Source organism: Oncorhynchus clarkii, chromosome 26, assembly GCF_045791955.1.
Source record: "Oncorhynchus clarkii lewisi isolate Uvic-CL-2024 chromosome 26, UVic_Ocla_1.0, whole genome shotgun sequence".
Lineage (NCBI taxonomy): Eukaryota > Metazoa > Chordata > Actinopteri > Salmoniformes > Salmonidae > Oncorhynchus > Oncorhynchus clarkii.
In genome coordinates, this window is record NC_092172.1 from 5,221,467 (window position 1) to 5,236,988 (window position 15,522).

General features: G+C 44.7%; 1 protein-coding gene across 3 annotated transcripts in view; it reads left to right on the forward strand.

The window, feature by feature from the left end:
- Positions 1 to 15,522, forward strand: part of LOC139384712 (serine/threonine-protein kinase BRSK2-like) — a 166,231-nt gene that overhangs the window by 88,790 nt on the left and 61,919 nt on the right. The window lies entirely within an intron of this gene.

The window sequence follows — 15,522 nt, forward strand, 5'->3', positions numbered from 1 at the left end:
TCAGTCTGCACAGGAGTGTGTGCAGTACGCTATGCACATACATGTGTGCCCTATGCACTAACCAAGGCAGTGGAATAAGTAGAGTTTGGTAAGATATGTGTGTGTGTATACAGTAATAAAAAAAATCAACAAAGAAATTGATCACATACACAGGGTGTAGCGAAATGCTTGTGTCACGCTGGCGTGAAGAGATTTGGGAGACAGGCACAGGAATGCGTATTCGGGGTAATGAAATGAAATGAAAGTTCCAGAGGGATCCGTGACAGTGACCCCACCCACCCCACCCCCCGCGCTGCACTAGCGGCGCAATGGCACCGGTCTAGAGGACGATCACGGAAACACAGTGCTGGTCAATCAGGGCACAATGCAGCTGCCGAAGTTGTGTCATAGTCGGACAGGCCAGTTGCAGCTGCCGAAGTTGTGTCATAGTCGGACAGGCCAGTTGCAGCTGCCGAAGTTGTGTCATAGTCGGACAGGCCAGTTGCAGCTGCCGAAGTTGTGTCATAGTCGGACAGGCCAGTTGCAGCTGCCGAAGTTGTGTCATAGTCGGACAGGCCAGTTGCAGCTGCCGAAGTTGTGTCATAGTCGGACAGGCCAGTTGCAGCTGCCGAAGTTGCGGCGGCACTGGATGGACCAGTCGGAGCGTAGTCGGACGGGCCATTCCCGCTGTCTCCCTTAATGGTCGATTATTCTGTCCCGTTGGTACAGTAAGGGATATCGAGAGACAGGAGCAGGGATGCATAATAGCGTTTTTTATTCAGCTCATATTATGTAGTGCCGTGTAAAGGCACCCCCGTGCGAAGACCAAACAAACACATAACAAAACACAGGGTTGAAACCCAAACAAAAGAGCGAGGAGTACCTCGAATAAATAACACCAGCGCACAATGATTATCACACGGGACGAGACCTGTAATCATCTGCGCAATCCACAAGGGCACGAAAGCCCAAATACACAGCACAGATACTCACACACACCAACGGACCTAGTAACAATAATCAACAGGACAATGGTAAATCAAGAGCACCCTTATACAATCACTAATCACTGGGAATAGGGGCCAGGTGTGCGTAATGAAAGTTCCGGAGGGATCCGTGACAGCTTGTGTTCCTAGCTCCAACAGTGCAGTACTATCTTAACAATTCACAACAATACACAAATCTAAAAGTAAAAGAATGAAATTAAGAAATATATAAATATTAGGATGAGCAATGTCGTAGTGGCATTGACTAAAATACAGTAGAATAGAATACAGTATATAAACTCAGAAAATAAAGAAACGTCCTCTCACTGTCAACTGCGTTTATTTTTAACAAACGTGTAAATATTTGTATGAACATAGAGAGATTCAACAACTGAGACATAAACTGAACAAGTTCCACAGACATGTCACTAACAGAAATGGAATAATGTATCCCTGAACAAAGGGGGGTCAAAATCAAAAGTAACAGTCAGAATTTGGTGTGGCCACCAGCTGCATTAAGTACTACACTCCTCCTCATGGACTGCACCAGATTTGCCAGTTCTTGCTGTGAGATGCTACCCCACTCTTCCAGCAAGGCACCTACAACTCACCCTCCGATCCAAAAAGTCCCATATGTGCTCAATGGGATTGAGATCCGGGCTCTTTGCTGGCCATGGCAGAACCCTGACATTCCTGTCTTGCAGGAAATCACGCACAGAACGAGCAGTATGGCTGGTGGCATTGTCAGGCAATGCCTCCACTGCGGTTCCGTTGATGTGGATACGGGCATACTGTTTCCTGAAGTCCACAATCAGCTTCTTTGTTTTGTTGAGGGAGAGGTTATTTTCCTGGCACCACTCTGCCAGGGCCCTCACCTCCTCCCTCTAGGCTGTTTAGCCATTGTTGGTAATCAGGCCTATTACTGTTGTGTCGTCTGCAAACTTGGTGACTGAGTTGGAAGCGTGCGGCCACTGAGAACGAGAGCCCACAGTCCTATGGAGCGGGCCGCGTTGGTGGCACTCTGTTATCCTCAAAGTGGGCGAAGAAGGTGTTTAGCTTGTCTGGGAGCAAGACGTCGGTGTCCACGACGTGGCTGATTTTCCCTTTGTAATCCGTGATCGTCTGTACACCCTGCCACACATGTCTCATGTCTGAGCCGTTGAACTGTGACTCCACTTGGTCTCTATACTGATGTTTTGCCTGTTTGATTGCCTTACAGCCGGAATAACTGCACTGTTTGTATTCAACCATATTCCCAGTCACCTTGCCTTGGTTAAATGCGTTGGTTGCCGCTTCCAGTTTTGCGCGAATGCTGCCATTTATCCACGGTAACAGTAACTAACTAACTTTTGCACATCGCTCTGGTCCATACAATTGACCTCATTTTAGCGCCCAAAAAAACATAATCATCCAGATCAACTGAAATATCAATACCATTGTAAAGCACGATTTCTCCCCTTTCCAGCTAAATGAATGACGAGACCTTCATGATGCCTGTCCCTGAATGATTGAAGAAGGCATTGAGCGCTGTCAGGTCTTTTTAAAAATGGCGGGTGGGGAGGCGAAACCTATTGCGTGATAGTGAAACGGGGAGATCTGTCATGTGGGGAAACAACTTTTTTTCACCCGATCTGTCCAATTTATCACCTCTAAAATGTAAATAAAACACTATAAAGAGTTTATATGATGTGTCATTACATGCCTATTTGAATGTTTGTGTCAGATTTGAATCAGATTTTTTATAGCGGCGCTAAAGTTATCTTCCGAAGTAAACAGCGGCTGCCGCGGCTTTTGAGGGTCACGGCGGCTTGCATTGATGGCGCAAAAAAAATAATAATGCATTCAGTTGTACAATCGACCAGGTATCCCCCTCACCCCTTACCTTGTCCCTTTGTTGTTTTTAATATGCGAGAGAAGGGCTACCCCTGGTGGAAAGAGGCTGTACGGCACAAAATGTGTTGCAAATGCGTTACGTTACGTAGTGACACGTCACTATGTAACGTACCGCGTCAGAGGGGTCCGTTTTTTTCCTCTTTTCTCAAATACTATTAGTCCATTACCATGTCAGTCAATGCTGAATCAAAACTTAGCTCACACCCCGCATTTCGCTACAGCCCCATTCGTTTTCATTGCAGCCTCGTCTGAATGCTGCGGTTGCGCAAATTTGTATGGAATGGGGTTAGTCACCGTTGTATGTAATAATATTTTAACTTACAAACACACTCTTGCCCTCTCATATGGTGTGTGTGTGTTCCGTATGTGTGTGCAGTCAGCGCGGCAGCGGAGTCAGCCAAACGGGCCATTTCAGAGCTGCTGCCTCTCCTTTCTGCTGATGTTGTTTTTTCAGCCTAATGAGAGAACGAGTGGGATGAAAAGAACGGGAGAAAAGAGGGGAGCATTACTCCACCCATCAGGCCTACTCAACACTTTAACCCTCTCACTCTTCATTTTCCATGGCCTTGGTTTAATTGGTTAAATGGGTCATTAACTCAGATTTTTCGTTTTTTTAATTGAACCTTTATTTAACTAAGCAAATCAGTTTAGAACAAATTCAAATTTTACAATTACGTCCTACCCCGGCCAAACCCTCCCCTAACCCGGATGATGCTGGTCCAATTGTGCACCGCCATATGGTATTAGGGTGTGTGTGTGTGTGTCTGAAGTTAGTTTGAGTTGAATGACACATGGAGCATCTCCCTTTTTTGTCTCTGTTTTTTCCCTCATCCTATCAGGCTTTATATTTCAAATTTGTTCAAATCTTTCTTTTCCATCTCTCTCTCGCTCTCTCTCTCGCTCTCGCTCTCGCTCGCTCACTCACTCACTCACTCACTCACTCACTCTCTAGCTCTCGCTCTCGCTCTCGCTCTCGCTCTCGCTCTCGCGCTCGCTCGCTCACTCACTCACTCACTCACTCACTCACTCACTAACTCACTAACTCACTATCTCTCTCTCTCGCTCTCGCTCTCGCTCTCGTTCTCGCTCTCGCTCGCTCGCTCACTCGCTCGCTCACTCACTCACTCACTAACTCACTATCTCTCTCTCTCTCTCTCTCGCTCCCTCTACTCACTCACTCACTCACTCACTCACTCTCTCTCTTGCTCATTCCCATTCTCAACATCTGAGGGGCTTGTTGTCATAGGAACAGTGCTTGGCTTTGGAAAGGGAGGGGAGAAAATGACATGTCTTCCCAGCGTGAGTTATTGGCCGTCTGTCTTTCCCCCTGCCCAATGCAGATCCACCAGACAACACACCACACACACGCACTCAGAGACAACAACATGTTTAAAACATATTCCCTTCCTCTGTTGTCTCACCTCAAAACTCATTCATACTTTGGCATTTTCAAAACGCAAGTGTACTCCTGAATCCTGATGTGTTTCTTTGTTTAAAAGGCCGTTGCAGCAGGTACACCACAATACGCATCTGTTCATTCATCTTTTCAGTTCGTTTGTATGTGTGTTTGTGCGTGTGTGTGTGTGTATGTGTGTGTATTTCTAACTCTACTTCCACACTCCCCTGGTCTCTAACATTACATCACATGTACTTATTTTCTTTCATTCCCTTCATCAAAAATGAAAGACAAACCTATTCCCCGTCTACTGTCTCTCATGTTGGGATTAACTGTCTTCTCTCCATCCCTCATTCCTCTTTGTTTGTCTCTCATCTCAATTCAATTCAAGGGCTTTATTGGCTAGGGAAACACATGTTAACATTTGCCAAAGCAAGTGAAGTAGATAATAAACAAACGTTAAATAAACAATACAAATGAACGGTAAACATTACACTCACAAAAGTTCCAAGACAATTAAGACATTTCAAATGTCATATTATGTGTAAATAGTTCAAAGGAAAATAAATAAACATAAATATGGGTTGTATTTACAATGGTGTTTGTCCTTCACTGGTTGCCCTTGTGGCAACAGGTCACAAATATTGCTGCTGTGATGGGACACTGGTATTTCACCCAGTAGATATGGGAGTTTGTCGAAATTGTGTTTGTTTTCAAAATTCTTTGTGGATCTGTATAATCTGAGGGAAATATGTGTCTCTACTATGGTCATACATTTGGCAGGAGGTTAGGAAGTACAGCTCAGTTTCCACCTCATTTTGTGGGCAGTGTGCACACAGCCTGTATTCTCTTGAGAGAAAGGCCTGCCCACGGTGGCCTTTCTCAATAGCAAGGCTATGCTCACTGAGTCTGTACATAGACAAAACTTTCCTTACGTTTGGGTCAGTCACAGTGATCAGGTATTCTGCCGCTGTGTACTCTCTATTAAGGGCCAAATAGCATTCTGGTTTGCTCTGTTTTTTTTTGTAAATTAATGTACATGTGTCAAGTAATTATCTTTTTGTTTTCTCATAATTTGGTTGGGTTTAATTGTTTTGCTGTCCTGGTGCTCTGTGGGGTCTGTTTGTGTTTTTTGACAGAGCCCCAGGACCAGCTTGCTTAGGGGACTCTTCTCCAGTGTCATCTCTCGGTAGCTGATGGCTTTGTTATGGAAGATTTGGGAATCGCTTCCTTTTGTGGAATTTAACAGCTCTTTTCTGGATTTTGATATTTAGCGGGTATCAGCCTAATTCTGCTCTGCATGCATTATTTGTTGTTTTACGTTGTACACAGGATATTTTGTGCAGAATTCTGCATGCAGAGTCTCAGTTTGGTGTTTGTCCCATTTTGTGAATTATTGGTTGGTGAGCAGACCCCACACCTCCCAACCATAAAGGGCAATGGTTTCTATAACTCATTCACCTATTTTTTGCCAGATCCTAATTGCTATGTCGAATTGTATGTTCCTTTTCATGGCATAGAAGGACCTTCTTGCCTTGTCTCTCGGCTCGTTCACAGCTTTGTGGAAATTACCTGTGGCGCTGATGTTTAGGCCGAGAGTATGTATAGTTTTTTTGTGTGCTCCAGGGCAACGGTGTCTAGATGGAATTTGTATATGTGGTCCTGTCAACTGGACCTTTTTTGGAACACCATTATTTTTGTCTTACTGAGATTTACTGTCAGGGCCCAGGTCTGAAAGAATCTTTACAGAAGATCTAGGATCTAGGTTCCCTCTCTGGCCTCTGTAGCAGCATTAGCATGGCTTTTGTGTGTGTGTGTGTGTGTGTGTGTGTGTGTGTGTGTGTGTGTGTGTGTGTGTGTGTGTGTGTGTGTGTGTGTGTGTGTGTGTGTGTGTGTGTGTGTGTGTGTGTGTGTGTGTGTGTGTGTGTGTGTGTGTGTGTGTGTGTGTGATCCTAGATTGAGGGTGTGTGTGTGTAACAGCTGAAGACAGTCTGAGCACCAGAGACTTGACATTTAGAGACCGGAGGAGATGAGATGTTGCAGAGACAGAGTTCACCACCTAACATCATCACCAGCACCCTTCTGAGATAATGATGTCATCCCTGGCATTTAGACTAAGAATATCGAGTGAGATTAGACTCATAATCATTGCAAATTATACAACATAACTGTTCTATACATTTACAATAATCTAATCTCACTCCATAGAAGAACTTCCTACTCTGCTCTATGAATATAGCGGTACTATACTGCAACCAGGTCACACCAGATCCACTGCGGTATTAGATGGATTGAGATAGAAGAAGGGCTTAAACCGCGAGCTACGACTCTGAGGATTGCGGGTTACATTTCCGTTAAACCTTACCTACTTTCACTTCACCCATAGACATTTATCCTTGCTCCCCTGGACAAATCTTGTTGTATAATGACGCTTCACTTCATCAGTGACACAAGCTGTGGGGTTAGAACATACACAGAGGTGTGGATGTCCATTGATGTTCCACACAGGTGTGGGCACAGGCACACGGACGTGCGCACACACTTACTGTACAGTGTCAATTGTATTTTGTGTGTGTGTGTGTGTGTGTGTGTGTGTGTGTTGTCCCTGGGCCCAGCCAGGGCTCTGGCATCCAGTCTTAAATCCTCACATTTCTAAGCCAGCAAGATGGTGGAGACGGGAGGGAGGGAAAGGGAGACAGTCAAGGTGGTAGGGATGGATGGGGTGTGGAGAATGGAGGGATGGTGGCAGGGATGAGGAGAGGGGGGCTAGGGGCTGTTAGAGGACCACCTGGTGAGACCAGATAAATGTAGAAAATATGACATGATAGCAGAAAATTGGTTGTGTGAGACAGAGAGGGGGGATGTATGTGTTTATATATAATAGGAGAAGCCACTGGAGAGATTCTCTTGAGTCTGATGGCCTTGAGATAGAAGCTGTTTTTTAGTCTCTCGGTCCCAGCTTTGATGCACCTATACTGACCTTGGCTTCTAGATGGTAGTGGGGTGAACAGGTCGTGGCTTGTGTGGTTGATGTCCTTGATTATCTTTTTGGCCTTCCTGTGACATCGGGTGCTGTAGGTGTCCTAGAGGGCAGCTGGTTTGCCCCCGGTAATGCTTTGGGCAGACCGCACCACCCTCTGGAGAGCCTTGCGGTTGTGGGCAGTGCAGTTGCCTTATCAGGCGGTTTTACAGCCCGACAGGATGCTCTCAATTGTGCATCTGTAAAGGTTTGTGAGGGTTTTAGGTGACAAGCCAAATTTCTTCAGCCTCCTGAGTTTGTGGAGGCGCTGTTGCGTTCATGGACCATTTCAGTTTGTCCTTGATGTGTACGCCAAGGAACTTAAAATGTTCCACCTTCTCCACTGCTATCCCATCGATGTGGATAGGGGGGTGCTCCCTCTGCTGTTTCCTGATCATTTCCTTAGTTTTGTTGACATTGAGTGAGAGGTTGTTTTCCTGACACCACACTCCGAGTGCCCACACCTCCTCCTTGTAGGCTGTCTCGTCGTTGTTGGTAATCAAGCCTACTACTGTTGTGTTGTCTGCAAACTTGATGAGTTGGAGGCCTGCATGGCCATGCAGTCGTGGGTGACCAGGCAGGACAGGAGGTGGCTGAGCACGCAACCTTGTGGATCCCCAGTGTTGAGGATCAGTGAAGTGGAGTTGTTTCCTAACTTCAGCACCTGGAGGCGGCCCGTCAGAAAGTCCAGGACCCATTTGCAAAGGGCAGAGTTCAGACCCAGGGCCTCAAGCTTAATGATGAGCTTGGAGGGTACTATGGTGTTGAATGCTGACCTGTAGTCAATGAACAGCATTCTTACATAGCTATTCCTCTTGTCCAGATGGGATAGGGCAGTGTGCAGTGCGATGGTGATTGTATCATCTGTGGACCTATTGGGGCGGTATGCAAATTGAAGTGGGTGTAGGGTGGCAGGTAAGGTGGAGGTGATATGATCCTGGACTAGTCTCTCAAGGCACTTCATGATGACAGAAGTGAGTGCTACGGGGCGATAGGCATTTAGTTCATTTACCTTTGCTTTCTTGGGTACAGGAACAATGGTGGCCATCTTAAAGCATGTGGGAACAGCAGACTGGGATAGGGAGAGATTGAATATGTCAAATAACACACCAGCCAGCTGATCTGTGCTTGCTCTGAGTATGAGGCTAGGATGCCGTCTGGGCCAGCAGCCTTGCGAGAGTTAACACGTTTAAATGTCTTACTCACTTCGGCCACGGAGAAGGGGAGGGAGGGCCCGCAGTCCTTGGTAGTGGCACGCGCCAATCGCACTGTATTATCCTCAAAGCGGGCAAAAAATGTGTTTTGTTTATTTGGAAGCAAGATGTTGGTTTCCGTGACGTGGCTGGTTTTCTTTTTGTAGTCCATGATTGTCTGTAGACCCTGCCACATATGTCTCATGTCTGAGCCGTGAATTGCGACTCCACTTTGTCCGTGTACTGACATTTTGCTTGTTTGAATGCCTTTCGGAGGGAATAACTACACTGTTTGTATTCGTCCATATTCCCAGTCACCTTTCCATGGTTAAATGCGGTGGTTCGCGCTTTCAGTTTTGCGCGAATGCTGCCATCGATCCACAGTTTCTGGTTAGGGTAGGTTTTAATAGTTACAGTGTGTACAACATCTCCAATGCACTTCCTTATAAACTCACTCACAAAATCAGCGTAAATCGATATTATTCTCTGAGGCTGCCCGGAACATTTCCCAGTGAAAATAATTTTGAAGCGTGGATTCCGATTGGTCAGACGAGCGTTGAATAGTTCTCGTCACGGGTACATCCTGTTTGAGTTTCTGCCTATAGGACAATAGGACCAAAATGGAGTTGTGGTCAGATTTGCCAAAGGGAGGGCATCGCTGAAGTTAGAGTAGCAGTGATCTGGTGTATTGCCTGCACCAGTGCTACAATTAATATGCTGATAGAATTTCGGTAGCCTTGTTCTCAAATTTGATTTGTTAAAATCCCCAGCTACAATAAATGCATCCTCTATGGTTTGCATAGAGTCCAGTAAAGTTCCTTGAGGGCCCTCGTTGTACCGGCTTGAGAGGGGATATACACAGCTGTGACAATAACCAACGAGAATTCTCTTGGCAGATAATATGTTCGACATTTGATTGTGAAGAATTCTAGGTCAGGTGAACAAAAGAACTTGAGTTCTTGTATATTGTTTACAATTACACAATGAGTCGTTAATCGTGAAGCATACACCCCCGCCCTTCTTCTTTCCAGAGAGATGTTTATTTCTGTTGGCACATCACATAAGGATTCCCGGTGGCTGTACCAACTCCGACAACATATCCCTTCTGTGAAACAGAGAATGTTGCCCTAATTTCGTCTACCTTGTTATCTAGAGACTGGACATTGGCAAGTAATATACTTGGAAGCGGTGGGTGGTGTGCACGCCTACGAAGTCTGACCAGGAGGCCGCTCCGTCTACCTCTTCTGTAGCGACGTTGTTTTAGGTCAGCCTCTGGAATCAGATCCAAAGCCCTGGGTGGTGGTGCGAACAAAGGATCCGCTTCAAAAAGTCGTCTTCCTGTTCGTAATGTTGGTAAATTGACTTCGCTCTGATATCCAATAGTTCTTCGCGGCTGTATGTAATAACACTCAAGATTTTCTGGGCTAACAATGTAAGAAACAATACATGAAAAAAAACAAAGTACTGCATAGTTTCCTAAGGACTTGAAGCGAGGCGACCATCTCTGCCGGCGTCATCACTACTCTCAACGAGTGGCTGATTTAGTTAATTAATGGTGTCCATACTTGGTTAATTGTGTTGACACTACTGAGTGCTTTTTTGTGTGTGTGTATGTGTGTGTGTGTGTTTGTGTTTGCGTACGTGTGTGACTGTTTATATGCATTTACAGCTTAGTGGGTCTGTATCGTGTGTGTGCGTGCATGCTTGTGCGTGTGTTTATGTCTGAGCCCTTGAGAGAGATGGCGCTGGTGGAGGGGGTTACCGGGTGAGGAGGCTAAAGGGAAAAAGGGGGATGAAATTAAAGAATACAGAGCCGTCTGTCCGCCACAGAAGAAAGCATCTGCCATTTCTTGATGAATCACAGCTGACCTTAATCTGCTTACCCTGACATCACCAAGACAGCACCATCACTTCCCCTCTCTCTCTTTCTCACTCTCTCTTCCTCAATTCAATTCAAGGGCTTTGTTGGAATGGGAAACATATGTTTACGTTGCCAAAGCAAATGAAATAGATAATAAACAAAAGTGAAATAAACACAAAGGTTCCAAAGGACTAGAGACATTTTAGATGTCATATTATAGCATTTAAAATGTCTCTATTCCTTCGGAACTGTCCCTCCTTCCTTCCCTCCCTCCCTCCCCTTTCCCTATCTCTCTCTCTTGTGCTATCTCGCAATCTTTCTCTATCTCTCTGAACGCCCTCCCACCCCTCCTTTTCTCAATTTGTCTCTCTCTCTCTGTATGATTATGCTATAATGTATTCTGTGTGATGTAGTCATCATCATTGCGGCTGGGAACAGGGGAGACGCTCAAGCTAGCCCGTCACCTCCAGAACTCTCATATGAGAATGAATGGCCTTCATATGCTCTCTCCCCAGCCCTGGCTAGTTACCATTTACACACCACGAGGAGACCTTGGAGTTACAGAGTGCAGACTAACTATGAGTCTTTTTTATTTCATATCCGGTATTTGCATAGAATCCCTTTGATTGGAAACCAGATGGAAACATACCAGTCAAACCGTAATAAAGAATCCAAAGCTTTCAACGAGGGATTCCTATCAGTGATTGTTTAACATGACACTCTGTCGTGACAATCATATGGTGGTCTTCTATCTGAATGAGTGTTGCCTGACTGCATCAAATACCCACTATTCCCCATGTCTTCCTGGAACATCCTCCAGCCAACTCACATTGCGCCAACAAGGCATGACTCGGATTGCAGTCCTCAGCTCGTCGCCTCATTCAAAACTAAACACCCCATCCTCTCTCTCTCTCTACTCTTACAGTAGGCTGTCCTCTCAAAGCTCATTGGAGAAGGAGGTCCAGGGGAGGGACCTTGGATCCTCTCCTCCAATGTGCTTTGATACAAATTGAGGAAAAAAGGACTGGGGAAGCAAGGATTTGACAGTTAGTTATGTTTTCGGACTCAGCCCTTGTTATCACAGCAACAGATGGTGGTTTGATTTCTGAGCGGATGTTCCAATTGACTTCCCTCTCCATGGCCCTCAGCTCCGTATCGCATTTCAATTAACGTGGGATTTGGGAGAGCTTCAAACGAGCGTCTCCCCAATCAATCCTGATAACTCATTAAGAATGCTCAAGCCCACGCAGAGCTAGGCCATTGATTTGTCAGGAGAGGCTGGATGGTGTGATTATTGGATGGGTCCGTATGTGTGCGCGCCGCGCCCTATGTGTGTTGTGTGTGTTTGCCCCTGAGTAACTTTCAGAGGATGCAGGGAGATGAATGTCGGTCAGTTTGGCCTTCCTCTGACATCTTTGTGTGAGCGAGAGAGTGGGTGTGATTGAGTGTGTGTGTGTGTGTGTATTCCTCTGTCGTAGGATAGCCAGTAGAATGATCTGGTCATTGACACTGTGTTGACCGAGGAGCAGCCTGTTTGATTCAATGATGTGTGTTGTTGAGGATCTGTGAAAGTGTCATTGACTCACCTTGAACCCACACACTCTTCAACATATGACCTTAGTCTTTGTCCATCACACTGTAGACGACTTCTCTGAAGAGCAGGGCCATTGACACCACATCTCAATTATTCTGTAAATCAGGAGGAAGGCTTTCATCCATCTTTTCTCTCTTCCCACATAAGTAATTGATACTACATCGTTAGTAGTCCTCAGGGCCCACTAATGAACACATTACTGGTCCTCAGTGTAACTTTAATCTCTAGAGATCACTAGTTTTATTACAGGGCTGTCTGTAAATATCCTCTGACCACATACTTACACACACACACATACACAAACACGCACGCACACGCACGCACGCACACACACACACACACACACACACACACACACACACACACACACACACACACATGCACACATGCACGAAGACACAAAATATATATATATATATATATATATATATATATATATATATATATATATATATATATATATATGTATGTGTGTGTGTGTGTGTGTGTGTGTGTGTGTGTGTGCGTGCGCACATGCACATTTCATCCGTAGGGAGTTGGTGGGCTGTGTTAGGGAGATTACAGACTTCCTGTGTAAGAATTTCCCATTGATCCCAGTGCTCAGAACACTGCTAGTGGTAGAGAAGAAGAGCCTACACATTACCAATCAATTAACATATGTGAGACACTGATTGCAGTGCGTGTGTGTGCATGTGAGTGCGTGTGCATATGCGTGTGCACCGTTATGCAAAACTAGACACAGATATGCAAAACCATTCACACTGCACTCTCGTACACATCTATCTAATTGTTTAGATGCGTATGAGAGTGCATTGTGAATGGTTTTGAATATCTGTGTCTAGTTTTGCATGTGGATTTTTTTCTTAATGACTTTGTGTTGGTGACAATGAACATGTGTTAATCCCTCAGAGTTAATGCATAGAGACAGTAGCTAAATCCATGAGATAAGTGAGATCATTAGTGGTGATGGAGGTGACTGTAAAAATAGCAGTGCTTTATTAACACATTATTACCAGGGATTTGACTAGTATCTTTGAATGGGATCAAGTAGCCTATGCCGACCTGACAGAATGATATCATGATGAGTTGTATCAATCCAGTGGGCATTTTGTTTTGAAAGCTTTGCAATTAAATGAGTGCTACAGAAGTCCTATATATATATATATATATATATATGTATAAAATTATGACTCTCATGCTGTCTCTGATTCTTAGATGATTCTGTTTTCACTGAATACTAACAGTCTGTTCGACTAATGATAGAGAGAGAGGGGAAAGAGAGGGACAAGGGATCGAGGGAATAGGGAAAGAAAGAGGGAAGGATGCAGCGAGAGGGGAAGAGAGAACATCTGCACTCCTTCAGCTCCTCCAAAGAAATGGGTATGATGCATAACACACAAACACACACACGCATACACACTCACACACACACACACTCTCATACTCCTCACAGGGGGATGCCACTTGCGCCTTTGACGCGCTCTGTCTCGTTAGCACTGATTAGCCCAATCATGTACTACATTCATCCACAGCCAACTACACTACCCACAATTCCCTCTGGAATCCACAGGCCGTCTCAACCAATCAGAGCCTGAGATGCTGGGACTGGGACTAGGCCTACTATAGTCCACCAATCACATCTTATCAGCCTGAGTGGCACATTGTTTTGTAACAACTGATTATAATTGTGAGAGACATGGTACCGACAGACATGGAAGCTCTGCTCCTCTGCAACTTTGCATTATTTAGTTTTTTTGTGTGTCATTTCTTACATTATTAGCCCAGAATGTTTTTTTGTGTTATTACATACAGGCAGAAAGAACTTTTGGATATCAGAGAGGCGGTAACTCACCAGCATTACGACCAGGAATACGACTTTCCCCAATTGGATCCTTTGTTCGTACCCCCCAGGGAAATTGATCTTATCCCAGAGGCTGCTCCAAGATGCCGCTGGTGGAGAAGAGGTATTCGGAGTGGACTTCTAGTCCGACTCGAGCGGTGTGCACACCATCCACCGCTTCCAAGTATATTACTCGCTAATGTTCAGTCTCTGGACAATAAAGTAAGGCGAGGATCTCCTTCCAGAGAGACGTAATGGCTATCTCGAGATATACTGTCCCCGTCCATACAGCCATCTGGGTTCTCAGTACATTGCACAGACAGGCGTAAAGAACTCTCCGGTAAGAAGAAAGACGGTGGTGTATGTTTCATGATTAACTACTCATGGTGTGATTGTGATAACATACATAAACGCAAGTCCTTTTGTTCAACCGACCTAGAATACCTCACAGTAAAATGTTGACCGTATAATACCTCCCAGGAGAATTCTCTTCAGTTTTAGTCACAGCCGTGTATATTCCCCCTCAAGCCTATACCACGATGGCCCTGAAGGAATGACACGGGACTTTATGCAACTGGAAACCACATAGCCTGAGGCCGCATTTAGTGTAGCTGGGGATTTGAACAAAGCAAATTTGTGGAAAACGTTACCGAAGTTCTATCAATCGCAATTCAACGGCTCAGACATGAGACGTATGTGGCAGGGTCTACAGACAATCACGGATTATAAATAGAAAACCAACCATGTCGCGGACATTGCTCGTCCAAATATTTATATATTCTTAATTCCATTCCTTTAGATGTGTGTGTATTGTTGTGAAATTGTTAGATATTATTTGTTAGATATTACTGCATTGTTGGAGCTAGAAACACAAACATTTCGCTACATCTGCAATAACATCTGCTAAACACGTGTATGTGTCCAATAAAATTTGATTTGATTTTTATTTGTAAGTGTGAGGTCAATCAAAGTCGATTTCTTAGGGTCCTTTAAGTTTGGACGAGTAGGCTTTGTAACCAGCTGGGTCAAATTTAGATTAGTACAAAAATCCTTTAAACAGTCAGCATCCTGCGTCAACACATCTGGGGTAGTAAAAATGGCAATTAAATCAGTGAGGTCGTTCTTGGCGGAGGGTGGATGATAGATTCCTATAACTGGTATTGTTGAGTTTGAGCCCAACTGAAGACTCAATTCAAATTGTTTAGGACTGGAGGTAGCCTTTAACAGAGACACAGGAAGACGATTATTTGTGTAAATAGCAACACCACCACCTTTGCCTTTCCTATCAGCCCTAAACACATTGTAACCATCCATATTAACCTCAGAGTCCAGGGTTTTATCAGTTAACCAGGTTTTAGATTTAAAAAATATGTATCACGGTCTGCCTTAGAGGCCCAGATCTTGACATGATCTATTTTAGGTAATAAACTACAGATCTACAGATGTAAAAATGTCAAACATTTTCTGCATTTAAAATCACACAGAGTTTCAATGCGTCAGATTGCTTTTGCGATTTCAGCACAACAGTAGACTCAACGATTGGAATATACCTAGTAGGAAAAGAAAACAAAGTAGGAGTGGTAAGGACCAACGCTGGAGCCGAGAAGCAGGTACGGGGAGTTGACATTTAATTAGAAATAGACAGAACAAGACAGGAGCGGCGTCAGCACACGGGTACACAAGGTCAAATGACAAGTAATGCAGCGGCGGAGGAACAGAGATGGGGAACTGTCAAAGATATAGGGGAGGTAATAAACATTG